This window comes from Procambarus clarkii, chromosome 2, assembly GCF_040958095.1.
Source record: "Procambarus clarkii isolate CNS0578487 chromosome 2, FALCON_Pclarkii_2.0, whole genome shotgun sequence".
NCBI classification, from domain to species: domain Eukaryota; kingdom Metazoa; phylum Arthropoda; class Malacostraca; order Decapoda; family Cambaridae; genus Procambarus; species Procambarus clarkii.
This window is the reverse complement of record NC_091151.1, coordinates 18,164,785-18,177,821: the sequence shown is the minus strand read 5'-3', so window position 1 is coordinate 18,177,821 and position 13,037 is coordinate 18,164,785. Positions and strand designations below refer to the sequence as shown.

At 39.5% G+C, this 13,037-nt stretch overlaps 1 non-coding gene across 1 annotated transcript; it reads right to left on the bottom strand.

Moving 5' to 3' along the window:
* Positions 1-5,583: 5,583 nt before the first annotated feature.
* On the bottom strand, positions 5,584-5,656 carry TRNAV-AAC (transfer RNA valine (anticodon AAC)). The gene has a single exon. It is a non-coding gene; the product is annotated as a tRNA-Val (tRNA).
* Between the last annotated feature and the right edge of the window lie 7,381 nt (positions 5,657-13,037).

The following is a 13,037-nucleotide window of genomic DNA, read 5'->3' as shown; positions in this document are numbered from 1 at the left end:
CTGGAGAGCGTGCAGAGATCCTTTACTGCTAGAATCCACTCAGTAAAACATTTAAACTATTGGAACCGACTAAAGAGCCTAAAACTGTACTCCCTTGAGCGCAGGCGGGAGAGGTACATAATAATTTACACGTGGAAAATATTAGAGGGGCTGGTCCCAAACCTGCACACAGAAATAACATCACATGAGACCAGAAGACATGGCAGGATGTGCAGAATACCCCCGTTGAAAAGCAGAGGTGCAACAGGTACTCTGAGAGAGAACTCTACCAACATCAGAGGCCCGAGACTGTTCAACACGCTTCCACTACACATAAGGGACATAACTGGCCGACCCCTCACAGTGTTCAAGAGAGAACTGGATAAGCACCTCCAAAGGATACCTGATCAACCAGGCTGTGACTCATACGTCAGGCTGCGAGCAGCCGCGTCCAACAGCCTGGTTGATCAGTCCGGCAACCAGGAGGCCTGGTCGACGACCGGGCCGCGGGGACGCTAAGCCCCGGAAGCACCTCAAGGTAACCTCAAGGTAACCCCCTTCAGTGGTGGAAGCAAAGACCTGCGGTGGTGGGCATTGTTGGTCCTCTCCTGTGGGACCAAGGAGACTCTGGTGAATCCCGGGAGTAGGAGGGGCTGAGTATTCGGCCTTCTGAGCCCCTAGCAGCCGAGTGCTAGAGGAGGGGCCCAACCCCCGTGACAATATATATATATATATATATATATATATATATATATATATATATATATATATATATATATATATATATATATATATGTGATATATATATATGTAATACTATTACATATATATATGTAATATATAAATATATGTAATAGTAAATATTCTTCCTCCCTAAGTGAGCTGCTCTGTCTGCCTCCGCCGAGCGCGGGTGAGACAAAGGGAGTGATCATCCTGCGGTGATCTGTTCACGTGCGCTAATGACCTATATCCACAGATTCGAGAACCACCATTGAAACATTGCAACACGAACACATATGTGATAAAATACATCTGATCACAAATGTCATATCATTAATGCAAACACTCAAACGACAAGGCCGATGGGTACTTATCAACTGGGTGTCAAGTCATGTGGGAATAATAGGATATGACATTGCAGACGAAGCGGCAAAACTTGCAACTAAGAAAAGAAATGTAGACATTTACATACCACAGAGTCTATCACAGATTAAGAAAGTAATTTGAAACAGAGCAATGCAAAAGATGTACAGTCATCACAACACAGCAGTTGCAACATCAGGATCTGCGGGTTGGTACAAGAATTCAACCAACTACGAACCACTTAGTTTGATGAAAGGGAACAGTAGAGCAACAGAAGTACACTTACATCGCGTCAGGCTTGGATACCCATGTGCATGGGAAATAGGCTTACAGGTTCCGGAAGATGAGAGGAAATGTTAGCACTGTGGAGAAATGCCCGACAGACCACTGGAACATTGTCTAACACCGTGCACAGTTACAAACCGACTAGGATTTCAACATAGATTCAACAGAGCAGAAGAAGTTGTTAAACGTATATGGCAAAATTCTACTGAAGCGACCATACGAGTCATAAATACTCATACTCCGCCCAAGTAAAACAGAAACAAGCAACACTTAGTGGGCCAGCCAGAGGCTTAGGGCCCGCGCAGGAATATCCCTGCAAAAAAAAAAAAAAGACCTATACCTGACCGCGTGGACAATCTTTCATCAATGTGTTTATTCCTCATTGGAGAAGTACCTCTACACTCGCCGCTCCGCTCCACTCTGCTTACATAAGTTTACAATTTTTTTATTGATAAAATGCTTCTTAACTCCTGCGCCACCTTTTCCTTCTGGATGTTTTTATTGCCGCTCCAGCTCCTCCTCCTCCTGCAGGTTTTTGTTACGGCTCCTGCTGCTTCTAGCTCCTCCTCTTCCTCCTGCTTCCTATAGGTTTTGTTACGTTTCCCTCTCCTCCTCCTGTTGCTTCTTATTCTTCCTATGCTCTCTCTTTCTCTCTTTAAACCTACTTCCTGTATTCTATATTGTTCTCATCTCCATCCCTGTGTTACATCTTCTCATCACGCTCCTAAAAACACATCCACTCCCCAAAACCAGCTCTTTCTCTCTGTCTGTCAAAAAGACAGGGGAGGAGCTTACAAACTTTATGACCCTTTCACCCACTCACCTGCATCTTCCGACTTCAGACTCCTCCCTCAACTCGCTCTTCCATTCACACTCTTTCTTCTCATCTTGTAACAAAAAAAAAAAAGCTACACGACCTTCTCTCTACCTTTTCACGACTACACACACAACACTCGAACATTTCTTGCTCATCCCATTCATCTCTCAGCCAATCACAGTCTTACTTTTTCTTCTTCAAAAAAAAAAAAAAAACACTCAGTACGCTTTCACAACGTTCTCATACAACCTTACTCACCTCTCTCTCTCGTCCTATATTTATCGTACATCTGGCAACACGTCCTCTTACACCACCTTATATTGCCCCAAACGTTCCCGCAACGCACACAGGCACCGCTCCTGTGCCAGGTAAGTCCTCTACGGGCTCACCATAGCCCGTGCTACTTGCCCCGCTCCTGTGCCAGGTAAGTTACGGGCTCACCATAGCCCGTGCTACTTGGAACTTGTTCCGAGTAGCTGAATCTATAACAACAACAACAACATCCCGCAACGTTATCACAACTTTCGACGTGGCCGAAACCCCTCCATCCCAAAAAGGAGGAGACGATTTACGTCGTAAAACTCCCTACTTTAGTCAACTTGAGGGTTATTTTGTAGACCCGGGTCAATATGGAAATCACTTCCTAGAATGATATGATTTTTGTTGAGATTGTTATTTATGATAAGATTCCTTAGGTTATCTAAGAATGAAGCTATATTGGTATTGGGAAATCTATAGATGGCACCGATAGTCAAGGAGGATTTAAGGGATTTACTGGAGAACTTGGCAAAGGTATATTCACAATAGTTGTCTCTATCACTAATGACACTATTGCAGATAAAGGTATCTATGTAATATATTGCAGTGCCACCTACTTTTTTATTAGGCCTGCAGTTGTGAATGGTTTTATAACCAGCTAAGTTGTAGAGTTGGGTATAGTCTTTTCTTAGCCAGGTTTCTGTAAAATGATGAATGATAATTTAGTACCTAGTGCTGTGAGTAGTGCATTTATATCATCAAAATGTTTACCAAGTGACCTAACATTTTGGTTGTAAACTGATAAGCAAGTGCTATTTAGGAGTTTGTTTTTTGCAAGATTTGTTGTGTAATATCTGCAATAATGATGATCAATGTGCTGTTTGGTGTAGATATGAGACAGAAGATTTCGATCAGGATCAATATCAGTATGCATGTAGATGTAATAGGGGTCACGATACAATATTACAAGCAATTATAGAAACAGTTAAAAACTAAATTTGCTGTAAATATAAAGTATTTATAGAAAAAACACAACAATAAATGCAAGTACACAAAATAGAATCACCATTCAAAAAATCAAAGTAAAAAAATCACCGTAGATAGCCAAGAAGGATACAGAAGTTAGGTTAAGAGAGAAAACATAAAATCAGTAGAGACTGACATGATTAATATGTAGCAAAAATGATAAGACAAATAATAATCGTAAAATAAAATAATCTTAGAGATAATTAATTTTATATAGCTTAGTTTTCAACCTATAATTAGTATGAACTTAAAAAACAAAATGAGCTCAATAATTAATTTCAATAAATGACATATAAATCAAATTACAATTAAATTTAAAATTTAAAAATAATAGGGTAAGATTATATTTATGAGTAAAATTTTACAATGATACTGAGGAAGATGCTAACATAAGTGCATGGAGACTTAACTGATTACTTAGGAACTTTTATGGATGAGAAAACATTAGTTAAACGGTAAGGCAGAGACATCGCCTTGGACAAGGTTAGATTAAGTTAGGTTAGGCTCAGACACTCATGAAATATTTTCAGTATTGGCATTGAGCGAATTTTGGTTTTCAGACATACCACAATCATTAACGTAACATAAAATCGTTGTTGAAGTAGTGTAGTCTCTTTATTAATAAACGTGTTATTGTTACAGAAAACAGTTTTTATGTCAATACCTTCCACATAATTGTTCCACCCATGTTCTGCATTGTACGATTGTTCTAGTAGTGTGATCTTTTAATGAAGACCTGGGAATTCGATCCTGATTCATAGCATCACACATCAAATTAAATTTTAGTGTGAGATCCCGTGACCTACTTATTATATTACACAGAAACAAATGTATACGTATACAAACTCAGAAAACAAATGCCTCACCGCAGCACCAAGGATCAGCTGACGCCATAAACACATCTCGCCCTACAGTGCGGCAAGTCTCCCTCAAACACACACCTCTGTTTTAATCGCCGTGCCTCTATCTACAGCACAATACAACAAACACTTTTGAAACTTATCATTCTCAACATAAATGTGTCTCCCAACATTTGTTCTCGAGCAGTCATCGGGAGGATAAACCCTTCATGCAAACTGCCCCTACCATCAAGAAAAAAGAGTATTAATGTTTGTTAGAAGAAATATGAGGTAATAGTCTGGTCCCATTAATGATTATCGCTGAAGTAAGTGGAGAGGTTATGTTAGTCCAGATGTGGTCACAAATAGAGGCAGTCGTTTTGGTAATTCTAGTAGGTTTAGTGATTAAGGGTATGAGCAAGCAGGAATTCATACAGTTGGTGAAACTAACAACTTGAGCGTTATCAATCTCGCAGAGGTCAATATTAAAATCACCTGATAGTATTAGTTGCGTTTTGTTAAGTTTGTTGGTATTATATTTCTAAAGTTAGGGTTGAATTCAGCAACATCTGTGTTAGGAATTCTGTAAACTATTGTTTATGTAATAATCTAAGATGAGGTCTGATAAAGACCTTTTGTGCCCTCTGTAATGCTTTTGCGCTACCGCTCACAGGATGAGTATGGGGTGCACAATAAACTAGCCGCCTTCGGCGGCAACAATCAAATCAATACTACCACAGTCAGGTCAGCCTCGGCACCCTTGACTCTGAACCGGGTTCTGTAAGTTCTTGGTGATAGTAAAGAGTAGTACCACCACCTCTCTGCAATGACCGACAGTTGTGAATTGCCGAATAACTTGGGATGTTAGAGAGTTGTGTTGTATCCTCTTTCATCCAAGTTTTAGTAAGTATAATGAAGGTGATTTTTGTGCCAACTGTATGAATTGAACACTTGGTAACATAAATCATTCCAGACCTCCTTGCTCCGGCAAGGAGCAACGGTTTCAAGCTCAACGAGTCGCACTGTAAGAGTGAGAACATGAGATGTTTTTTCACCCAGAGGGTTATCAACTGCATGGAACCGCCTACCCGGCTAGGCCGTAAATGCCAAAACTCTGTTAAATGTTAAAATCCAACTGAAAAAGATCAGGGCTAATTCGGGGATTTTTGACAAGCCGCCGTCTTCCTGTCCTCGTCGAGGCCGCAAGTGTTAGCGGCCCTCAGTGGCGTTTTCCCCTTAAATTATTGCTGCTTTATTACAAAATAATTAATCTGAGAGCACCTAAATGGAAAACACTGTGCTCACCAGGGATCGAACCTGGGACCTTCTGTGTGTTAGACAGATGTGATAACCACTACACCATGAGCACCTGACAATAGTTTATCAATGAACCTTATAAATCATTATTTATGAGGACTAAAACCAATGGATGAAATAAAGAAGTCAGTTGTGTGCACCTTCAAGATCAGTGAAGAATTATGACAAAATAATAACATAAAGTAGTAAATTATTACACAATATAATGTTAAGTTTCCTTGTGTCTGGACAGGACATAATGACCTCCCAGACTCATCTTTTATTGTCCCTTAATTTGTCTGGAGCTGCCTCGATAACACACAGACTCTCAATGTTATGGGAATAATTAAGCACCATAATGTAACTAAGTGCCATGACTCGCAGAGTTTGAGATAAGTCCTGATAGATCAAGGTGACAACAGGACAGCCAAGTTCCCCCTCCACACCTGGCAGCGTACTGCCGCCGCCTCCCAGGACACACTATCTTATATCTTACAAATACAAATACAAATACAAATATTTATTCATCAGGTAACGTACATACATACAAGGTGAAATACAAAAAATTGATGGATTTATAGACAGAGCTAGTACATACAATGCCTAAAGCCACTATTACGCAAAGCGTTTCGGGCAGGAAAAACACTAAGACTAAAACTTAATACTAACTTAGATTAAAGTATAAATTGTGTTGTGAAAAAATCAGAATAAAATGAAAAAAGGGGGGGGGGAACATGGCAGAAAAAAAGCAAAAATACAATTTGGTCAACAAACAGCATTGTTAAAAATCGAAGACATGGGTTGACATTTAGGGGTAAGGTAAGTTACATTGAGTTAATTTGGTAGTACTTAGTTTTTATCTTAAACTGGTTGAGAGAGGTACAGTCTTTAACATAAATGGGAAGGTCATTCCACATTCGAGGTCCCTTGATTTGTAAAGCATTTCTAGTTTGACTAAGTCGTACTCTTGGAATATCAAATATAGGTATTCAAATCCTACCTTAATGACAGGCTCCAGTATGTTTCTGTGAATAATTCAATTTCTCCCATCCTACCCATCAACATTGGTACGTGTTCCTCAGGGCAGCATACTTGGCCCTCTCCTCTTTCTCATCTACATTAATGACCTTCCAAATGCCTCCCAACACCTCAAACCAATTCTATTTGCTGACGACGACACAACCTTCATTTACTCCAGTCCTGACCCCCCCCCCCCCCCCCCTTGCTCTAAATGCCACAGTAAATACTGAGCTAAATAAAGTCCATCTTTGGCTAACTGCCAACAAACTCACCCTTAACATTGACAAAACTTTCTATATTCTGTTTGGCAATAAATCCTCTAATCAAATAAATCTCAAAATAAACAATACCCAAATTTGTAACAAATTAGATGGCAAATCCCTTGGCATTCTCATTGACCACAAGCTGAATTTCCAGGGACACATTCTAAATATATCAAAAAAAGTTTCAAAAACTGTTGGCATTCTTTCTAAGATTAGATATTATGTACCCCGCCCTGCCCTGGTGACTCTCTATTACTCCCTCATCTATCCATCTCTCAACTTTGGTATTTGTGCTTGGGGTTCTACTACCCAAAATCATTTACGTCCTCTAATTACTCAACACAAAGCTGCTATTAGGACAATATCCAACTCTGGCCCCAGACATCACTCGGTACCCTTACTCAAATCTCTGAATATGTTAGATATTAAGTCACTGCACATTCTCTCTTGTGTATTATACATATATAAAACGCTGAACTGTAATGCCAATCCTGACCTCAAAAGCTTCATAGAAGGTTGTAACAGAACCCATGAGCACCACACCAGAAATAAATACAGTTTTGATATTCCTAGAGTACGACTTAATCAAACTAGAAATGCTCTACAAATCAAGAGACCCAGAATGTGGAATGACCTTCCCAACCATGTTAAAGACTGTACCTCTCTCAACCAGTCTAAGATAAAAACGAAGATATACCTAATAAATTCCCTGTTACCTACCTTACCCCTCTATTGTCAACCCATGTCTGTTTTTTTTTTTAAATGACGCTGTTTGTCTACCGAATTGTATTTGTGCTGCTTTTTCAGCCATGTTCCCCCCTTTTTATCTCTTTTTTTATTTGTTCTCAACTCATTTTATTCTTTATGCTCAATTAGTATTAAGCTTTAATCATTTAAGTTTTTCATGCCCGAAACGCTTTGCGTAATAGTGGCTTTAGGCATTGTATGTACTAGCCCTATCTATAATTCCATTAACTCTTTGTAAAATCTCTTGTATGTATGTACCTTACCTAAATAAACATTTGATTTGTTTTTATTTGATTTGTATTTGTATTTGTTTCTGGTGTGGTGCTCATGGGATCTGTTACAACCTTCTAGGAAGCTTTTAAGGTCAGGATTGACATTACAGTTCAGCGTTTTATATATATAAAATACACATGAGAGGATGTGCAGTGACTTAATATCTAACATATTCAGAGATTTGAGTAAGGGTACCGAGTGATGTCTGGGGCCAGAGTTAGAGATTGTCCTAATAGCAACTTTGTGTTGGGTAATTAGAGGACGTAAATGATTTGGGTAGTAGAACCCCAAGCACAAATACCATAGTTGAGATAAGGACAGATGACAGAATAATAGAGAGTCACCAGGGCAGGGCGGGGTACATAATATCTGATCTTAGAAAGAATGCCAACAGGTTTTGAAACTTTTTTATATACATTTAGAATGTGTCCCTGGAAATTCAGCTTGCGATCAATGAGAACGCCACTGGAATTTGCCATCTACTTTGTTACAAATTTGGGTATTGTTAATCCTGAGATTTATTTGATTTGAGGATTTATTGCCAAACAAAATATAGAAAGTTTTGTCAATATTGAGGGTGAGTTTGTTGGCAATGAACCAGTGATGGACTTTATTTAGCTCAGTATTCACTGTGACATTAAGAGCAAAGGGGTCAGGACTGAAGTAAATGAAGATCGTGTCGTCAGCAAGTAGAATTGGTTTGAGATGTTGGGAGGCATTTGGGAGGTCATTAAGTTGATGAGAAAGAGGAGAGGGCCAAGTATGCTGCCCTGAGGAACATCAATGTTGATGGGTAGGGCGGGAGAAACTGAATTATTCACAGAAACATATTGTAGCCTGTCGGTAAGGTAAGACTTAAGGAACTGCAGGGAGTGACCTCTGACTCCGTAATGTTGTAATTTATGTAGAAGAAGAAGAAGAATTTATATCTTATACCGGCTATGCTTATATAATTATTTACATACGAGAAGATGCATTGGGTTGGGTATGTACATATATGCACTGTTGATTGAGTGTAACATTCTTTCAAAGCCAGTAACATTCATAGCGTTTCTGGTAGGTCTTAAGATAACCAATAAATTAATTAAATTTACCTAAATTTAAGTCAATGTGACAGGGGACAGGCAGGCGTTTTATACATACAGTACATATTTGACTTATTTCGAGGTCCTCCCCAAGGAATGGGGCCCTCCCAAGAAGGACAACAGCAACCTCAAAACAAGCAGACTAGCTCCTAGGAACCTACTTACTGCTAAGTGAACATGTGCACTAGGTGATAGGATACACGCCTGTAGCAAGTATATTATATCAGTAATACACTTGCTCCATATTCTCATTAGCTTATGTGCAGTGTAGATATTGAGATGGGGTCTATTAATTCTACATAACCTATCTCTAAGTTATCACATTCATAGAATTCCTACACTGATTCTTGGTCCACTAATTACAATTCCCAAATGTACAACTACAGTTAATATCTCTTCCCAACCTGCTAGAAGATGGGCAGGTGAGGTGGAGGCTGATTATATATGTAGTCGACCGTGATTCATCATCCCCGTCCATCTGGTCACCATTTGGTCCGGGAGACATCTCCCGTCACGCAGGGTGCAGTCGCGCCTCCACAGATCTCCAGTATCAGCTCTTGATACTGGTAATGGCTCAAAAGGGCCACCACTTACGGGCTATTCATGCCCGTGCCACCTCTTGGGTGGCTTAACCTTCATCAATCATCATCATCAACGGCTATTAATGCCCGTGGCAAGAGATGGCACTAACTATTCATCCCCGTGCCATCTTTTGGGTGGCTTAATCTTCATCAATTAATTAATCAATCAATCAATTATCATCCACATCACGTCACCTTCACACGACAGACACATCACTACACAGTCAGCATCCGAGCGATATGATGGATCACCAGGTTAATTACGTGGGAACTTACGTTGCTGCTCACAATCACAAAAGGAAGACTCTCTCCATTTCAAGTTCTGGCAGTGATGGCGTTTGGCGTCCTGTGGCCAAAGCCAACAGGAAGAACCACTCCACTATGACCTATCGAGTAAATATTCTTCTACCGATGAGCACTCCATCTACCAAGACAAAATCTGCACTGCCAGTCTTCAAGGTGCAGCATGCTGAAGGTAAGTCCTCGTGCGCCACTGTTGTGGACCTTGAAAAAGAGAATACCCAGCTCAAGATCAGAGCAAAGCCAACCCTCAGAGGCAAATACATTCTGAGGCCCAAAGACGAGAGCTGTAACGTTTCTTAAAATTTTCGGGAAATGCGACGAACTCAAGCCAGAGGACAACATAAGGAAAATCATTGTCCTCCACTATCCCTTGCACATGACCCTAGCCCGTCTCGAAAAGCTGATTTATGTGGAGTCATCAGAACGCTGCCAGGTAAAATCCACAAAGCAAGAAACCCGACAAGTCCTTCTCACAGTAAGAGAACGGATTCCAATGAAGCTTGATCTTGCCATTTGGGGAGTATTCCAACACAGGCCTTACACCCCAGAGCCCCTCAGATGCTTCAGATGTCAGAGATTTGGACATCACAAGGACGGCTGCCAACGCCCAGCGAAGTGTGGAGTCTGTAGCCAGCCCCACGACAGGAAAATATGCCTTGATAAACATAAGGCAAACCAGCTCGTCCAAGTTAAACGCCCAATTTGCTCCAATTCACACCATGTCTGGAACTTAAGATGTCCCAAAACGATTAAAAGGATCCAAGTAAAACCCGCCACGTCTACAACAGAGCAGAAGCCCAACCAAAACATATACCAGTTCCCCTGCCCACAAAAACAGCGTGGAGCTTACTAAAACCAAACCGGGTGGAAGGGGCACATGGCCCTCCACCATCGGCAATGGTGGAGGGTGTGAAGGTCTCCGTCCAGGACAGAGGGATTGCTGGGGCTCAATAGAAAATAGTTCAACGTAATTGCCCGCCCATTGCATCCAGTAAGCACACTGGGGGATGGCAAGAATGTTCGTGTCCCAAACCAGCACAGCAGTAAGTAGAGCTCCTTCACAACTCGACACCCTCTGGCCTATGCTTAGGGTCAGGGTCACGAAATTGGTCGAAAGTTTGCTGTCGAAACATGATATCAAGCAAACCACTGAGACTCGAGACACTTGAGCACAAGCTCAAGAAATTTGAAAAAACAATATCCTTACCTTCAAGAACGCAGGGGAAGAGACACTCTCCTAAAAAAATAAACAGGTAGAGTTCAGTACTTCTGAAAGCGTCCTTGATGAGTGAGTTTCAAGAACACCAAGATCCTCAACTCCAATTTCAACTTCCATGGCGATTTCAACTGACTCCATGGATACCACGGTAATATTAGCAAGTTCCCACAAACTAGAGGACTAAAGATCCTGCAATGGAAATCGCAAAGGCTGCACACAACACTTGCAATGTATAGCAGCAACTAAATGCATAGACATCCTGATACAAGAGGAGAGCTTGCTTCGAGACGGATTAGAACCTAAAATCTCAGGCTATCGAGGTTTCTTCCTTTCATAGGTCAATGGGCAATCCAGGGGATGTGCCATCTATGTGAAATGTGACCTGATCTCCAAGCCCATAACCAGCTCACTCGATTAAGAGAAGCAATTACAGAACAGTTAAATACTAAAACTGCTGTATATATAAGGTAATTATTGCAAAAACACAACAATAACTACAAATACACATTTAATAGAAACAATTATAAGTACAAAAAAGATAAATGTAGATATAAAAGAAGTGGACAGAAGTTAGGTAAAAAGTGGAAACAAAAGAATCAATAAAGATTGACAAGAATAATGTACAATAAAAGTCTTAATAAGTCGATTAATAATCATAAAGTAAAATAATCTTAATGATAATTAACTATTAAACAGCTTGAAACTATAGGATCAAAATAGCAGTTATGATCCTATAATTAGTTTGAACTTAAGAAAATAAAAATGAACTCATTTAATTAATTCCAATAAATGACTAATATTAATCAAATTACAATAAATTTATAGATAACAGAGTAAGATTATAAATGAGAAAGATTTTACTATGATACTGAGGTAGATGCTTACATGAGCATATGGAGATTATACTGATTAGTTAGGAACTTTTATGGATGAGAGAGCATTATTTAACCAGCAGAGCAAAAGACAGCACCTTAGACTTTTTTTTGTTTTTAATAATACCTTAGGTACATCTGCATTTGTGCAGCTACCCTAAACTATATGAAAGAAAGTACAGTGTGTCAAAAAGCTAGCTACGTGATGCAAAAAAATCCCCATCACTCAGGATGGTTAGTCATACAGAGATGATGACTTACTGTAAATATATAGCTCTTGTAATAGCACTTTCTCTGTAACTAGCTGACATTGTAACTATACGGTGTGAAGGATAAATGAAATTATTTATGTAATAATATAAGATGAGGTCTGATAAAGACCTTTTGTGCCCTCTGTAATGCTTTTGCGCTACCGCTCACAGGATGAGTATGGGGTGCACAATATTTATTTATTTATTTATTTATTTATTTATGCATATACAAGAATGTACATAAGGAATGTGAGGATACAAATATGGTAATTACAGTCTTGTAAAGCCACTAGCACGCGCAGCGTTTCGGACAGGTCCTTAATCTAAGAAAATTTTAAGGAGATAAATACTTGCAAAATTTATAGACAAACAAATGATAACAGATTACATGGAATGAAGAAAAAAGAAGATGAGAGAAAATTATAGGTACAGTATATTAAAGCACATAGGTAGCTATGATTGATTGCAATGACAGCTTAAAATGGTAGTTGACAACAAATTGGTAGGCACAATACAGCAGAAACAATATAAGATTGATTGCAATGACAGCTTGAATGGTAGTTGACAAAAATTGGTAGTCACAATACAGCATATGGCTAGCACATAAAAGAAGACAGCAATGAACACAATGATAAGGTTGTTTGATATTACATAAAAATTAGGAGATTGGGTAACACTAGGTACAGAGCAAATTTAAAGCTCAGTGTAGGAAACTAAATAGATGAAGTTAGGTACTTTTTGGTTTTGCTTTTAAATAAGGCAAAAGTTTTACAGTTTTTCAATTCACTAGGGAGTGAGTTCCATAGACTAGGTCCCTTAATTTGCATAGAGTATTTACAC